The sequence below is a fragment of the Vigna umbellata genome, chromosome 4, assembly GCF_029865625.1.
Source record: "Vigna umbellata cultivar VRB3 chromosome 4, Vumbellata_1.0, whole genome shotgun sequence".
Classification (NCBI taxonomy): Eukaryota; Viridiplantae; Streptophyta; class Magnoliopsida; order Fabales; family Fabaceae; genus Vigna; species Vigna umbellata.
In genome coordinates, this window is record NC_142168.1 from 67603866 (window position 1) to 67616877 (window position 13012).

Consider the following 13012-nt stretch of genomic DNA (forward strand, 5'->3'; position numbering starts at 1 on the left):
CTCCAGTGTTGGACGAGCGTCCTCCTCTGTTTGGACGATCGTCCACAACCGCTCGTCCACAATTCAAAGTTGATGTCAGAAAAACGTTAGATTTATAACGGCGTTAAGTGGGTAGGATTCAATTGATACAAATTTCAAAACATAGGTATCAAATGCCTACATTTTTAAAACCGGGTACTAAACAGCAAATTACCTCCGAACATGGGGACTAAGTAGGTAATTAAGCCTGTATATATTTGTGTGTGAGTGTGTTTGCGAGGGGAGGGGGTTTTTTGTGTGTGTGTGTGTGAGTGTCTGCGTGTGTGTGATTGTGTATGTCAATGTGTCTGTTAGTAAGTGGGTGGGTGGGTGTATGTTTGTGTGTGTATGTGTATGTTTGTGTGTGTGTGTGTGTGTTTATGTGTGTGCAGGTTAGTTTGGGGGGTGTGTGGCTATGTAATATGTATGTGTGTGTGTTTGCTTGTAATGTACGTGTATGTATTTGTGTGTGTGTGTGTGTGCGATGGGAGGGGGTTTTCTGTGTGTGTGTGATTGTGTGTGTCTATTAGTAAGTGAGTGGGTTTGGGTGGGTGGGTGTGTGTGTACAATACGTGTGTGAAGTGTATGTGTATCTGTGTGAATATACATTTGTGTGTATGTGTATGTGTCATTGTTATCTGTGTTTGGGTGCTTTTGTGTGTTTGAGTGTGTGTGTGTGTTTGTGTTGTGTGTGTGAGTATGTGTGTGTTGGTGTTTGTGTTTGTATTATATGTATATACGACACTTTAGTACACCCTTTGTACATCCTTTCTATACCCTTTCAACACTCTTTGTACGTCTTTTTTACACCATTTCTATACCCTTTTTACACGCACACGAGCACACAGGTATGCAGATCGACACGCTCATTCGCCCGCAAGCACTCACAAACATGCGCACGTACGCCCGTGCAAACGCTAACGCACACATGCATGCCCTCGCACTCACCCACACACGCATCCCACACACACGCGCATCCACGTCCTCCCTTAAACATACATATCCATAAACACAATCTCGCAAGCAAGGTACACATGTATGCACGCATGAGCGCACGCATGAGCGCACGCGGTCATGCACACTCACACATAGATACTCACGCACGTGCGGCGCGTGCATAATCGCTCGCTTGCACGAAGTCACGAAGCTTTGAACGCATGCACATTCATGTCACACACATTCGCATGCACATATGCACATATGCAGCACTCCTTCCCACACACTTATGCTTGCAAAACCGCCCATCCACGCACGTTCTCTCTCTCATGCCCACGTACACAGACGAATGAATGCACGTGCACACGCATGCATGGATGCACGCCCACACACGCACTGTCATACACACAAACACTCACACAAACGCATGCATGAACAGACAGATACTCTAATTCATAGTGTGTATGTGCGGGTGTGTGTTTATTGATTTGTGTGTGTGTGTTTTTTGTGGGTGGGTGTGTGTTAGTGTGTGTGTAGATGTGTGTTTGTAGATGGGTGTGTTTGTAGATGGGTGTGTTTTTATGGGTTGTGTTTTTATGAGTTGTGTTTTTATGGGTTGTGATTGGGGATGTTTGTGTCTAGTTGTGTGTGTGTGTCTGGGTGTTTATGTGTGTATGTGTTTTTGTGTGTGTAATGTGTGTGTGTGTGTTTGTTGTTTGAATATTTTTTGTGTTTGTGTGTGTGTGTGTGTTTGTGTGTGTTTGTCAGTTGGCGGGTTAGTTTGGGGGGTGTGTGGGTATGTAATATGTATGTGTGCGTGTGTGTTTGTAATGTATGTGTATGTATTTGTGTGTGTGTGTGTTTGTAATGTATGTATTTGGGAGGGGGTTTTCTCTGTGTGTGTGTCTGTGAGTCTGTTAGTAAGTGGGTGGGTGTGTGTGTTTCCAATACGTGTGCGTAAGTGTATGTGTATCTGTGTATGTGTCTATGTTATCTCTGTGTGTGTGTTTATGTGGTTGAGTGTGTGTGTGTTTGTGTTGTGTGTGGGAGTATGTGTGTGTGTTGGTGTTTGTATTATATGTATATGCGACACTTTAGTACATCCTTTGTACATCATTTCTACACCCTTTCGACACCATTTGTACATCTTTTTTACACTCTTTCTACACGCACACGAGCACACTGGTATGTAGACCGACACGCTCATTTGCACAAACGCACTCACAAACATGCGCACGCACGCTCGTGCAAACACTAACTCACACATGCATGCCCTCGCGCTCACCCACGCACGCATGCCCACACACACGCATCCATGTCCTCCTTTACGCATACACATCCATAAACACAATATCGCATGCAAGGTACACATGTATGCACGCATGAGCGCACGCGGTCATGCACGCTCACACACAGATATTCACGCACCTGTGACACTTGCATAATCGCTCACTTGCACAAAGTCACCAATCTTCGCATGCATGCACATTCGTGTCACACACATTCGCATGCACATATGCACGTACGCTACACTCTTTCACACACACGTATGCTTGCAAAACCGCCCACCCACGCACGTTTTTCCTCTCATGCCCACACACACAGACGAATGAATGCACTGCACACACATGCGTGGACACCCACCCACACACGCACTGTCGTACAATCAAACACTCGCCCAAACGCATGCATGAACAGACAAACACCCTAATTCATAGTGTGTATGTGCGAGTGTGTGTTTGTTGATTTGTGTGTGTGTGTGTGTTTTTTGTTTGTGGGTGGGTGTTAGTGTGTTTGTAGATGTGTGTTTGTAGATTTGTGTTTGTAGATGGTTGTGTTTTTATGGGTTGTGTTTGGAGATGTCTGTGTGTGGGTGTGTGTGTGTGTTTGGGTGTTTATATGTGTATGTGTTTCTTTGTGTGTGTAATGTGTGTGTGTGTTTGTTGTTTGTATATTTTTTGTGATTGTGTGTGTGTGGGTATGTGTATTTTTGTGTGTGTGTGTATGTGTGTGTTTGTGTGTTTATGTGTGTCTGTGAGTTGGCGGGTTAGTTTGGGGACGTGTGGGTATGTAATATGTATGTGTGTGTGTTTTTGTAATGTATGTGTATGTATTTGTGTGTGTGTGTGTGTTTGCGGGGGACAGGGTTTTTTTTTGTGTGTGTGAGTGCTTGCGTGTGTGTTATTGTGTGTGTCAGTGTGTCTGTTAGTAAGGGGGTGGGTTTGGGTGGGTGTGTGTGTGTACAATACGTGTGTGTAAGTGTATGTGTATCTGTGTGAATATACATGTGTGTGTATGTGTATGTGTCTATGTTATCTCTGTGTGTATGTGTGTTTGTGTGCTTTTGTGTGTTTGAGTGTGTGTGTGTTTTTGTGTTGTGTGTGTGAGTATATGTGTGTGTGAGTATATGTGTGTGTTGATATTTGGGTTTTTATTCTATGTATATGCGACACTTTAGTACACCCTTTGTACATCCTTTCTACACCCTTTGTACATCCTTTGTACACGCTTTCAACACTTTTTGTACATCTTTTCTACACCCTTTGTACATTCTTTGTACACGCTTTCAACATTTTTTGTACATCCTTTTTACACCATTTCTACACGAACACAAGCACACAGGTATGCCGATCGACACGCTCATTCGCAAGCCCGTGCAAACACTAACGCAAAAATGCATGGCCTCGCACTCACCCACACAGGCATGCCCACACACACGTGCATCCATGTCCTCCCTTACGCATACACATCCATAAACACAATCTCGCATGCAAGGTACACATGTATGCACGCACGTGCGCACGTAGTCATGCACGCTCACACACATATACTCACGCACGTGCGGCGCGTGCATAGTCACTCGCTTGCACGAAGTCACGAACCTTCGCACGCAACCACATTCGTGTCACGGACATTCGCATGCACATATGCATGTACGCAACACTTCTTCCCATACACATATGCTTGAAAAACCGCCTACCCACGCGCGTTTGCCCGCTCATGCCCACACACACGGACAAATGAATGCACGTGCACACACATTCGTGGATGCACACCCATACACGCACTCTCATAAGCACAAACACTCGCACAAACGCATGCATGTACAGACACACACCCTAATTCATAGTGTGTGTATGGGTGTGTTTGTTTATGTGTGTGTGTGTGTTTTGTGTGGGTGTGTGTGTGTGTAGATTTGTGTCTTTAGATGGGTGAGTTTTTATGGGTTGTGTTTGGGGATGTGTGTGTGGGTTGCACGAAGTCACGAAACTTCGCACGCATGAACATTCGTGTCACACACATATGCACGTATGCAGAACTCCTTCCCACACTCATATGCTTGCAAAACCGCCCACCCACGCACGTTTGTGCGCTCATGCCCACACACACGGACAAATGAATGCACGTGCACACGCATGTGTGGACGCATGCATGAACAGACACACACCCTAATTCATAGTGTGTGTGTTTTGTGTGGGTGGGTGTGTGTTAGTGTGTGTGTAGATATGTGTCTGTAGATGGGTGTGTTTTTATGGGTTGTGTTTGGGGATGTGTGTGTGTGGGTAGCACGAAGTCACGAACTTTCGCATGCATGCACATTTGTGTCACGCACACTCGCATGCACATATGCATGTATGCAACACTCCTTCCCACACACGAATGCTTGCAAAACCGCCCACCCACGCACTTTTTCCCTCTCATGCCCACACACACAGACGAATGAATGCACGTGCACACGCATGCGTGGACGAACGCCCACACACGCACTATCGTACACAGAAACACTCACCCAAACGCATGCATGAACAAACACGCACCCTAATTCATAGTGTGTATGTGCGAGTGTGTGCTTGTTGACTTTTTTTTGCGTGTGTGTTTTGTGTGGGTGGGTGTGTTAGTGTGTGTGTAGATGTGTGTCTGTAGATGGGTGTGTTTTTATGGGTTGCGTTTGGGGATGTCTGTGTGTGGGTGTTTATGTGTGTATGTGCTTTTGTGTTTGTAATGTGTGTGTGTTTGTTGTTTGTATATTTTTTGTGTTCGTGTGTGTATGGGTATGTGTTTGTTTGTGTGTGTATGTCTATGTTTGTGTGTGTGTGGGGTTTTGGGTTGTGGTTTTGAAGTTTGGGGTTTCGAGGGTTCGGGGTTGCGGGGGTTCGGGGTTTCGAAGTTTTAGGGGTTCGGGGGTCCGCGGGTCCGGGTTTGGGGGTCCGGGGTTTTGGGGTGTTGGGTTTAGGGGTTAAGGGTTTTAGGGTTAAGGGTTAAGAGTTTTTAGGGTCTAGGGTTTTTAGGGTCTAGGGTTTTTAGGGTTTAGGGTCTAGGGTTTTTAGGGTCTAGGGTCTAGGGTCTAGGATCTAAGGTCTAGGGTCTAGGGTCTAGGATGTTGGGTCTAGGGACTAAGGTCTACGGTCTAGGGTCTAGGGTCTAGGGTCTAGAGTGTAGGGTGTAGGGTCTAGCGTTTTGGGTTTAAAAAGGGTTTAGGATTCAAAAAGGGTTTAGGGTTTAAAAGGGGTTTAGGGTTTAAAAAGGGTTTAGGCTTTAAAAAGGGTTTAGGGTTTAAGAAGGGTTTAGGGTTTAAAAAGGGTTTAGGGTTTAAAAAGGGTTTAGGGTTTAAATAGGGTTTAGGGTTTAAATAGGGTTTAAGGTTTAAATAGGGTTTAGGGTTTAGGCTTTAAATAGGGTTTGGGGTTCGGGGTTCGGGTTCGGGGTTCGGGAGTCGGGGTTTCGGGGATTCGGGGTTTCGGGGATTCGGGGTTCGGGGTTTCGGGGTTCGGGGGTTCGGGGTTTCGGGGTTCGGGGTTTCGGGGTTTCGGGGTTTCGGGGATTCGGGGTTTCGGGGTTCGGGGTTTCGGGGTTTCGGGGTTCCGGTTTCGGGTTTCGGGTTCGGGTTCGGGTTCGGGTTTCGGGTTTCGGGTTTCGGGTTTCGGGTTAGGGGGTTAGGGGTTAGGGGTTAGGGTTTAGGGTTTATGGTTTATGGTTTAGGGTTTAGGGTTTAGGGTTTAGGGTTTAAGGTTTAGGGTTTAGGGTTTAGAGTTTAGGGTTTAGGGTTTAGGGGTTAGGAAGATGGCATGCTTCAAGGGAGTTTGGAAGAACGCAAATAGCACCTTGGCTGCCAATGGAACCAGAATTCTTTTCTGATCTTTCAAGAATTGTTTTCCAACTTCCAAAATCGACCAGCTGCAATTCAGGTTCATGACAATGAATAAGCAAGCTTTTGGATCTCCAAAACATTATACTATATAAACATAGGTGAAAGTTACTTTATTTCTGCTCATTCTTGACAGCAAGAAGATATGAACACAACTGTATCCGGTAAATTTGAAGATTTGAACTACTAGTGACCGCACCTTAGGGGAAAATTCTTCTGTAAGGTATACAGCAGTAGAATTCAGTTCTGAGATAGTAAATGGAGGCTCCACTTCGGTATGCAAATACTTGAGTCCACGCGCAATGCCTATGGCAATCTTCATACGCCGTGTCCATGAGAATTGGCATCCTTTTTCATCTGCAGTCACAATTACATGTTGAAGGAATGAAACGCTTAAGACATGTTACTTGTACGCCAGCTGAGAAATTTGACTTACAACAATGAAGGTGATCATGAAGTGTCCCATTTGAAGCATAATCAAAAACCAACATCCTTGTAAATAGAGTGTCTTCTCTACAGTAACCAAGTAGTTTTCCTATATTCTCATGATTTAACTTTGCCAAGTCTGCCACCTGAATGGCATTAATAGCATAAGTAAATATTAAAAGATTGGGACAACTATCTGCCTGCAAATTCTTGCAGGCTGTTGCCATAGGAAAATTTCCATTTACCTCTCTCTGAAAATAGAGCTCAAGATATCCTGTCCAATGCTCCTCCCTGATGCAGAGGGAAATCACAGCAATCTCAGGTCCACCTTTCATTGTTCCCTTGTAAACCACACTGTCTGGTGAGGACCCAATTATGTTGCTGAAGTCTTCACAGGCCACTTCAAGCTCTTGTCTGCTATACCTTCTCACATCCTTCAACATCTCAGGGTCTGCATTTTAATAGAACCGATTATGTTGAAAACAGCTCTAGAACTATTAGATGTAAATAGAAAGTTGGGAAATCAGAAAAAGAGAATTTACATACCTATATATACTGCCGTCTGATCTTTCTGGCTTCTAGATTTTTTCCAAGAAATAATGATAGATGATTTTTTGTTAGATCTCTGAAAAGCAGCAAGAACAGCAACCAGAAAGAGAGAGCCCACCATAGTCCCAGTTACTATTTCTAGAGCCAAAAGCCAAACAGGTTTTGACGCTCCGTGATGCTACATATTCAGTTGGTTGGTGACTTGGATTCACCACTGGCTGACTCTTGGCACTGGCAGGAGAAGCACCCGCTATGAAATAAAATTTCAGTGTTAGAACATAAGATTGGAAGAAGCAAGTGTTGTTCAGCGTATATTGGATTTGACAAAATTCTTATCTATAAAGAATACATAGATCTATTCTCAACACCTGCTTGGGTTTTAAAAAGAGGAATACAAAGGGAATATCCATGAAAGCCACTTCACAATTAAGTCAAGACTCAGCTCCTTTCATTTCTTTGGCATAATTCAAATATGAAGAGACATTTAATTAATGCCTTCAACCTGAGTTCTTGAAAGGTAATGTCAATACATACCACACTGTATAGGAGGTCGCTGCTTTATATCCTGGCTCTGGATGCAATTCCCTTGAAAGCTTAACCTGCCAGACATAGTATATGATTACTAAATATAGTGGAGGAGTAGAATGTCAACATGACCAGAGTATCAAAAAGTAACTCGGAAGATACTGCAAGCATTTGGGTACGCTACCAACTAAAAAATTATATGAGAAGTCTGCTACTTTCAACTGAGACGAACGACAGAAGCCAGTTACATTCTCCTTGGACACATACCTGAAGAAGTCACACAAATTTATTAGAGGCAGATTAAAAAAATTCAAATTTTGACCGGTATAACTTGATCTTTTACACTTAATGTTGAATCTGACTGCAGGTTTTTCAGCCACAACAGATACAAGTTGTTTCATAACCCAATGGACGTTTAACTCTCCCTAATGAAATTCTTTTGAACGGCTCCTGAACAAGTTGAAAACTTGACAATGGTCATTTATTGCCAATAATAGATTATCCCATTCCATTTTGTATGTATCCATAATATCTCCTTCACAACAACAATCTTCAAGATAAATCTAATGCATGATAATATATATATATATATATATATATATATATATATATATATATATAAAAGGAACAAATTTCTCATTTGCAGTAGTCACGACACGAGTGATGAAAGAAGTAACATTCAAACGTGAAACAGTAATTTGCATCAATTTAATTGCATACAAGACCAAATACTAGCTCGTTCAATCATGGCTACGTACAACATATATAAAGGTGCGTTACAGTCCTATAGTCTACATCCGTACTATGAAAAGGAAGTGTTTTATCAACCAGGTTAGGAAAGAACTACGTGAATAAGAATACTGAATCCCTGACCAAACTATAATAACTCGATTGTAAAATTACACTCACATTCCATGCATATTTGAAGCAAAATTTGAGCTATCGCCAGCAGGAATAGGCCCTTGAAGTCTATTCCTATCCAGCTGAAGTTCTTGAAGGAATCTCAAGTTTCCAAGCTCTGGAGGTAGCCTACCAGTCAACCCGTTGGACTGCAAGTTTCTACAAGAATGCAAACACATTTGAATAAGTAGGAGAGTCAATCATTTTTATTTTTTTTCTATTCAGGAAGTTTATACTAAATTTCTTTTACATTTTCACAACTTGAGTTAGATTTCCAAACTCTGGAGGAATTGGTCCTGTTAACTGATTCATTCTTAGATCAAGCACCCTGAGATATTTCAAGTCGCCCAATTCTCTAGGTATTGTTCCAATGAGATTGTTTCCGTGCAAAATTCTGCACAAACAAAAGAACCAGAAATCAGCTTCAGCCATGATATACCAGAACCAAGCCAAGTAATAATCACAATATGATGGCCAAGCCACAGGTTTTCACTTTTCAGGATGAAGTACGGCTAGGAGAAAGGGTGAACATACAGTTCTTGCAAGTGGGTGAGTTGCCCCAACTCTGGTGCAAGAAACCCCTTTAATGATGATCCTGATATGTTTCTCAAAACCATTTCATCAAATTGGATTGGTGTGTCTACATTTGACATCTCCATGTTTTTCCACAACCAGAGGGTTTGGATTGTTGGCAAACTTGAACTCGGAGGGTAATGACTTGATGGACTGGAAGGCAGGCAGGACACTAGATTGCGAATTGCCATTAACAAAAAAGGTTACCATCGGCAAGTGCAAATTGCGAAAAAACAAAAAAGCTAACTTTCCATACAAATGGGCCTTTCAAACTTTAAACAAGGCCCCCAATGAATGACTTAATCAGGATAACCCTAGCTCCACATAGACACTCTACTCTCCATTCCTCTAGTCCATTGCTCCATGCTTTAAAGTCCTCATCGAATCATCACGTTCAACCGCATTTCAAGCTGTAAAATTCAAAATCATTAACCTAACACATCCACACTCCCACCCGGCTAATTCAATGGACCCAAGCTTAATCAACTTCCCTCAAGGTTGAAAGGTCTTCCACCTTCAATCTTGCCTTTCTTTTTCTTTCTTCTTTTTTAAATTACTACAACATCCACACACAAATAGATCTTATCTTGAACACTTTCAGTTCAAACATAAATATCTGACAAAGTATAAAAAAGAAAATCATAAACACTGAAAACCTAAAAATCAAAAGATGAATATCAACTAACTCGAAATGCCTCACTTAGAAACTAAAATTCAATATGATGACAACAAAAAATTTCAAACAACAATCCTCATTTTCTTCGGTTATCCCCGTATTACGTGCCGCGAAACCGAAAATGAGAAAAAGAACGGTGAAAACAAAAACAGAGTAAAAGAACGGGGAAAACAGAAACACTCACGAAATTACCAACTCGTTCAGATGTTCGTGAAGCGGATCCACTAACCTGAGAGAACTTTGGAAGAAGACTGAGTGAGATGAAGATCTTGCAGAAGGGAGATAATGCCAGAAGAATCGTTGAGCATAAGCGATTAAGAATTCATAAAGATTGAGACAAGAACAAAAAAGAAGACAAATGTGTTCGCGGAAGAGTATGAGACTCACAAGCCCGCGTTTGGTTTGGTTCATCGCACAACGAACATATGGAGAAGAGAAGATGAATTTCGAAGAAACAGCTTTTTGGCTTTGCTTTTTCGAACTCCCTCCTAGGCATAGTTAAAACCTTTAAAAAAAAGGAGGGAGTTTCTTTTTAAAACCTTTAAAAAAAAGGAGGGAGTTTCTTTTTAAAACCTTTAAAAAAAAGAGGGAGTTTCTTTTTAAAACCTTTAAAAAAAAGGAGGGAGTTTCTTTTTAAAACCTTTTTTTATTTTATTTTATGGTTTTCTTTTTGCTTCTTACTTTAAATTTTAAATTTAAATTATTTGTTGCACCTACGCGTTTTTCCTTGATAAGCGAGTTGAAAATAAATTTTAGTCAGTATAATATTTTCGCTGGAGTTTTTGAATCGACAAAACTACGCTTAAGCTAGTAGCTTCGACGTCAATTATTAGATAAAAGTATTTTTACTTAGTATGTATTGAAAAAAACATGTTAAATTTTTTTACTTGTGCATTTAAATTTTTTATATTTTTTAAATAAGTATTTCTTGTCTATTTTTTATTAATAAAATTATATAGTTATTTTCATATTATATTAATACTTATCGTATCCCGAACAACCTTGTCTTCAAGGTGAAAGTCTAGAAATTGATCACGAATAGTGCCTTCACCTTTTCAAGTAACACGATTGAATAATAAGCTGAGGGACTGATATTCCATAGAGTTGTTATATCTTGTAATCCAAGACCCTCAAAGGAAGATAGGTTGATTTGATTTCTTAGAGTTTTACTAAAAGGTCATGTTTAACGTTATGAGTACCTGTGGCATGTTTAAGTTGAAAGACATGAAACACATGATGAATTCAAACCATCTCTGGCAGTTGGAGGCGAAAAGCCACGGAACCAGTCTGTTTAAGAACCAAAAAAAGATCATAAAATCAGGGTGAAAGCTTGGGATGCAATCTAGTAGACATAGACAATTGCCTATGGTGTCGTATCTTCAAATAAACCCAATCTCCAACCTGGATTGAAGATGACATTTTCTTCTTGTTGGTATATTTCTCTTGCGCCCTTCCTAAATGTTATTTCAATTTAATAAGAGCCTTATCTCTAGTCTGAGATCCTGTGCCACGGCTTCAACAATTATTTTCCCTGGAACAAAGTGAGTGATAGCTAAAGAAGCACGTCCATAAACAATCTCAAAGGGTGTGCACTTGGCAGACCCTTAAAAATAGATGTTATATCAGTATTCTGCCCAAGGAAGGATACAAACTCATTTCTTCGGTTACTCTTAATTAAAACATTGTAAATAAGTCTCCAACATCTGATTAAGCATTCTTGTGTTGGCCATCTATTTTAGGATGATAAGTTGTGCTCGTCAACAATTTTGTACCTTAAAGCCTAAATAACTGTTTCTAGAACAAACTCAAAATTGTAGTCTCTCTCTGTCACTGACAATGGAAGTAGGAATGCAATGTAGACGCACGATTTCCTAAACAAACACTTCATCAATAGACCTAGCAAAGTAGGGATGTTTGATGGGAATAAAATGCTCATATTTGTTGAGCTAATCCACTACTACTAAAATTGCATCATACCCATTGAATTTGGGTAGCCCCACCGTAAAATCCATACCAATTTACTCCTAAATTGCTTAAGGAATGGGAAAAGGTTGCAACAACCCTTGTGGGAAAGAAGTTAGATACTTATGTTGTTGACATACCAAACGCGCTATAACAAAATGGGTAATGTCCTTCTTCATTCCCATCCAATATAAAGCTTTGGCCAACCTTCTATAAGTCTTGAATATTCCTGAATCCATAGTTTGGGTGACATGAAACTTAGCTATTAACCGCTGAATTAAATTTGAATTAGCAGAAATCACTAACATGCCATTGTAATGTAGTTTTCCACGTTCCAGTGTGAAATGGGAATGGGAGGCTAGATCGGATTCCAAATCCTACCTGAACTTGGGCAAAACAGAATCGGTAATGCCCCTGATTAAATCTGTTATAATTAGAAATGTGTGGTTTAAATGCCTTTTCGAAGGTAACTCTTGTCATGTACTGAATATGCCTTCAAAAGTACCTATAATTTCCTAGAACTTTGTGTTTTGCATGGTTGTTAATTGGTTTTGTTCCTCACATCCATTCTTCAATTATACAATACCCATCTCCTAAACTAATATCACCACTTCAATCTCCTTTTCTTTTAACAAAGTTGCTGGAGTCACCACTCTCTTGGTTAAAGAAGGTTCCCTTTTATTGAAACTTCCTTCTCTCCTTATATGAAGTGCATTCTTAATTCCTTCCAAATAATTTTTACCTCTTCAAGTGTAGTTAAACAGATAAAACCATACCTCTTCAAGTGTAGTAAACCTAGGGTTTAGGGTTTAAGGTTTAGGCTTTTTTAGGGTTTAGGGTTTTTTAGGATTTAGGGTTTTGGGTTTTTTTGGGTTTAGGGTTTTTAGGGTTTAGGGTTTTGGGTTTAGGGTTTAGGGTTTTGGTTTAGGGTTTTGGGTTTAGGGTTTTGGGTTTAGGCTTTAGGGTTTGGGTTTAGGCTTTAGGGGTTTGGGTTTTGGGTTTGGGTTTAGGGTTTTGGGTTTAGGCTTTAGGGTTTGGGTTTAGGCTTTAGGGGTTTGGGTTTTGGGTTTTGGGTTTTGGTTTAGGGTTTAAGGTTTAAGGTTTAGGGTCTAGGGTTTAGGGTTTTTAGTTTTGGGTTTTTGGGTTTGGGGTTTTAAGGTTTTAGGGTTTAGGGTTTTTGGGTTTTGGGTTTTGGGTTTTGGGTTTTGGGTTTTGGGTTTAGGGTTTAGGGTTTTTAGGGTTTGGGTTTTGGGGTTTGGGTTTGGGGTTTGGGGTTTGGGGTTTGGGGTTTGGGTTGGGGT

The 13012-nt window shown here is 41.0% G+C and overlaps 1 pseudogene across 1 annotated transcript; it reads right to left on the reverse strand.

Moving 5' to 3' along the window:
• Window positions 1-5908: 5908 nt before the first annotated feature.
• On the reverse strand, window positions 5909-10193 carry LOC124827568 (putative LRR receptor-like serine/threonine-protein kinase At1g63430; annotated as a pseudogene). Its single transcript, XR_015786165.1, has 11 exons — window positions 9979-10193; window positions 9035-9245; window positions 8751-8894; window positions 8510-8659; window positions 7754-7867; window positions 7610-7677; window positions 7073-7325; window positions 6772-6977; window positions 6537-6672; window positions 6300-6457; window positions 5909-6129 (listed from the first exon to the last, which is right to left on the reverse strand). The product of XR_015786165.1 is annotated as a putative LRR receptor-like serine/threonine-protein kinase At1g63430 (transcript).
• Between the last annotated feature and the right edge of the window lie 2819 nt (window positions 10194-13012).